General features: G+C 50.0%; 2 protein-coding genes across 2 annotated transcripts in view; both read right to left on the bottom strand.

Moving 5' to 3' along the window:
* GNG7 (G protein subunit gamma 7) overlaps positions 1–364 on the bottom strand; it is a 47,705-nt gene extending 47,341 nt beyond the window's left edge. Inside the window, exon 1 of the mRNA XM_005428553.2 lies at positions 323–364. The gene's annotated coding sequence lies outside the window, so the exon portion shown is untranslated. The remainder of the gene's footprint in view (positions 1–322) is intronic.
* Positions 1–4,621, bottom strand: part of DIRAS1 (DIRAS family GTPase 1) — a 57,460-nt gene that overhangs the window by 37,254 nt on the left and 15,585 nt on the right. The gene's annotated exons all lie outside the window — the stretch shown is intronic.

The raw sequence follows: 4,621 nt of genomic DNA, 5'->3' as shown, positions 1-4,621 counted from the left end.
GGTGATGTTGTGGTGTCACAGAGGGGTTTGGGATGGGAGGGAGCTGAAGGATCAGGAAAAAGAATGGAATTGTTTTATTCCACATCAGATCTCCGTGTGTCCCCAGGGCCTGGTCACCACCTCTGAGCAGAGGGACAGTCCCCACTGCCCACCTGGCACAGGTGACCATGGACAGCCCCATGCCAAGGCTGGACAGGGCTTGGAGCACCCTGGGATGGTGGAAAGGGCTTTAGGATCCTTCCCACACAAATTCCGGGTGGGAAATGCCCTGATTTGGGGCTCAGGGGGTGTTTGGGTGTCTGTGGGTGCTGCTGGCACCTACCTGGGCAGGTGTCCCCAGCTCCTCTGGCACTCAATGCAGGGTGGAAAGGACAAATCTCCTAAAATTAAAAAAAAATGAGAAGATTTTCAGCAATTGAAAGGATCCTGCAGGGAATTCCAGCTCCTCTCAACACCAGGTTTGAGCCCACCAGCTGAAGCACCTCACACCTTTTCCCCATCTCCATCATCCCACTTTTCCCCTGTTTTTTCCCTGCTGGAATCCAGCCCATTCCTGAACTATTTAAAGCACCTCACACCTTTTCCCCATTTCCAGCAGCCCATTTTTTCCCTGGTTTTCCCTGTTTTTTACCTGCTGGAATCCAGCCCACTCCAAACGGATTTAAATCCACCCGGCCACACGAGGAGTGTGTCCTTTGGGGTGCTTTATTTACATTTCAATATGTTCAGGACCTGCCTTGGAGATTTTTTTTTTGGAGGGGGGATGAATCCTAAAAGTCCTCACAGGAGAGGTTTAGTGAGGATGACGCAGGTGGCACTTGAGGCTTTCTCCATGCTCATCCATGGAATGTGGGATAAAAACCCCCAATTTCTACCAACTTTGAACACATTGATTCCAACAGAGGTTTTTTTGGTGGGGGGGGGGGAAACCTGACAGCTCCCACGCTGTGCAATTCCAGATCTGAGTCTGAAGATGGCTCCATTGGAACAAGGGATGCCATCCATCCATCATCATCTATCCATTCCTGTGTCCGTCCATCCATCCATCGTCCACTCCTGTGTTCATCCCTCCCTCCCTCCCTCCCTCCATCCATCCATCCATCCATCCATCCATCCATCCATCCATCCATCCATCCATCCATCCATCCCTGTGTCCATCCATCCATCCTCATCTATCCATCCCTGTGTCCATCCATCCATCGTCCATCGATCAATCCATTCCTGTGTCCATCCATGGATTCATCCATCCATCAATCCCTGTGTCCATCCCTGTGTCCATCCATCCATCGTCCATCGATCAATCCATTCCTGTGTCCATCCATCCATCCATCCATGGATTCATCCATCCATCAATCCCTGTGTCCATCCATCCATCCATCTATCATCCATCCATCCTTCCCTCCCTCCATCCACCCCCATGTCCGTTCATCCATCCATCCATCCATCCATCCATCCATCCATCCATCCATCCATCCATCCATCCATCCATCCATCCATCCCTGTGTCCATCCATCTGTCTGTCCATCCGTCCCTGTGTCCATCCATCCATCATCCATCCATCATCCAACATTCCCTCATCCATCCACCCCACCATTCATCCCTCCATCCATCCCCATGTCCGTCCATCCATCCATCCATCCATCCATCCATCCATCCATCCATCCATCCATCCATCCATCCATCCATCCCCACGTGTGTCCATCCCTCCATCCCTCCCTCCCTCCCCACCAAAAGGAAAAGCAATTCCCATTCCCTCCACCAGCCACAGGGGATTTGTCCCCTGTGAAGGAAGCAGCTCCATCCATGACACTCCTGAGGCTTCCACAGGGGAGTTTCAACAAAAGAAACCAGGGAAAAATAACCTGAGCGACTCATGGAAGTGAGAGACAAGGAGAGTGACAAAGATTTAAGGAAAGAAAGGGAAGAGGAAGGCAGAGCTGCGGCATTTCATCTTCTGTTCCTCCCCACAACGAGCCAATTAAAAAGCCCACACACTAAATTAATTCCAGTTCCAGGGGAGCTGGAAATACAGAGCCACTATTTAGGTTAGGGAAAATTGCTGCATTCTGTTCCTTTGTCAGGTGGCAGAGAATGACATCTGCAAAAGGGAAAAAAAAAATTTAAAAAGAAAAAAAGAATAAAAAAAAAGCAGAGTTTGGGCCCCAGCACAGCAGAAGCAAAGGAAAAGGAGGGAATTCAGGGAAGGAGCCTCAACCCCACGGGCAGAGCACAGAGCTGTGCAGAGATCCCCATGTTCTCCCCACATCCCGGCCGCCTGCCAGCTCTCACACCTCATCAGTTCCTGGTTTTGTTTGGAACCAGTGCCCAGGACGTGGTTACAGAGCTCTGCTTCCCTAAAACCCTTCCCAATGTTTAATTTATCCCTCGGAAAACACCTCTGATAAAACCCAGCCCTGCCAACGTCATCGGCTGCAGGGTAAACATCCCAGCCAGGTTTGTGGGGCCTCGGGGATTTCATTCCTCAGCACTCCCAGCAGAGAATCCCTCTGTTCTGGGCAGAGAAACCCCCAATTCATGCTGGAATTTTAAGGGAATAACCCCCACGGGAAGCAGAGAATACAAATTATTATCCCAGCTTTTCTTCCAAGCATGACAAAAACCAACCAGGGGAGCTGCAGGAGGCCTCAGGGCAGTGCCAGGCTCAGCTTTCCAGAGGGAACTGCTCCCTGTGTAATCATTAACAGCAAAACCCAGCCCAGATAAAAGCCAGGGAGCAGCACCTGGAGCAGGGATATCCCAGGAAACTCAGGATGTTTGCCTGCTCCTGTTGTGGCTCTGCCCTGGGGACAGCAGGGAACAGCAGCAATGGCAATTGGGAAAACCCATCCATTTGTTTGGGAATTGGGGAAACTGATCCATTTGTTTAGGAATTGGGGAAACCCATCCATCTGTTTGGGAGCTGGAAAAACCCATCCATTTGTTTAGGAACAGGGAAAACCCATCCATTTTTTTGGGAACTGGGAAAACCCATCCATTTGTTTGGGAACTGGGAAAATTCATCAATTTGTTTAGGAAATGGGAAAATTCATCCATTTTTTTGGGAACTGGGAAAACCCATCCATTTGTTTGGGAAAATTGAGAAAACTGATGCCAAGCCTTGAACCCAGCTGGCAGCAGGAGCTCCGTGCCAGGGATGCCCCTGCAGAGCCCTGTGGTGCCACCAGGACCTGCTGGGGACAAGGACAAAACGCCCAGAACGTGGCACAGGGAAGGGCAGAGCTGGCCCCACAAACACAGAGAAATAATTCAGGAAAACGAGTTGGGATTACAGGAAACCCAGGGGGAGTTCAGTGGAGTTTAAGGGAGCATTTTCCTGTCTGCTCTGAGCTCTCAAACCTCGGGATTCACACCAAAACCCCTCAGGGCTGCTCTGACAGGATCATGGATGTGGGATTTGGAGAAAATCCTATTTAAGATCCTCAGATCCCAAACAGGATTTAGGAAGAATCTCAGGATGGTTTGGGTGGTAAGGGACCTCAAAGCCCATCCCATTCCAAGGGCAGGGATGCCTCCCACCATCCCAGGTTGCTCCAGCCTGGCCTTGGACACTCCCAAGGATCCAAAGCTGCTCTGGGAATTCCATCCCGTTCCCTCAGCACCTTCACAGAGAGGAATTCCTTCCCAAAATCCCTCCTGGAGCTGGCAAAGCTGGAAAATCCGTGTCCCTCAGGATGGACCAGCTCAGGAGGTTGGAGGGAAGCTCCTTCCAGCCCTGGAACACTGAGCAGGGAATATCCCAGGATCCTGGCAGGAATGGGGTTCCAGCTCTCCTTGTGTCATCCTCGCTGCCAGCTCCACCGACAAACCTCCAAAGAGCAAAAAGCCTTGGAATTCCACCAAATCCTGCTCCTAACGAGATCCCTGTCAGCCAGGAAGGCAAACTGGGAGTATTTATAGCCCTGGATTAGAGCAGGATCTGCTGGGAATCCAGGGAATGGAGCAGATTCCCATTCCTGGAGAGGTGACGGATTTATGAGCTCTCACTTCCCAATCCAGGTTTGTTTTTGGTTTTTTTTTCCCAGCACATTTATACAGAGTTTCTGCAGCTTTATCCAGCTCTGCTCCTGGAATTCTTTGTCATTCCCACTCCCTTGGGGCTGATGGGAAGGCACACAGGCATTAGGGACAGGTATTCATTAAATCCTGGAACTGCTCCTCCACTTGCTACTCCACAACAACCTTTGAAAGCAGGATCATGGTGTTATCCTGGAAGGAATGCATGAGGAGCACTGCCAGCCCTCAGCATCCCTGATTTTATTTCAACAAAACCTGGCAAAAAATGTTGGTTTTTTTTTTTCCTTGGATAATCCCACTGAACTTTGCAGAAATAACAAATTTTACAAGTCCCGGAATTTACAACCACCCAGAGCACGGAGGAGAAAAAAAAAAATATTCCTGCTTGGATAAAACCTAGGAGAACATTCAGGAAAATATAGATGTGGACAAAAGCTTTTTCCAATCTGTTCTAGAAAGAAATGGAAGGTGGCCAGGCCCACCTCTCTTCCCACCCAAGCATTCTGTTTTATTTTAATCAGCAGCCCCAAACCCCATCCATGGGCACCAGCACTGGGATCAGCTCGACACAATCAGTCCCAGCAGG

The sequence above is a fragment of the Geospiza fortis genome, unplaced genomic scaffold (assembly GCF_000277835.1).
Source record: "Geospiza fortis unplaced genomic scaffold, GeoFor_1.0 scaffold241, whole genome shotgun sequence".
NCBI lineage: Eukaryota > Metazoa > Chordata > Aves > Passeriformes > Thraupidae > Geospiza > Geospiza fortis.
This window is presented reverse-complemented; position numbering and strand designations above follow the sequence as displayed.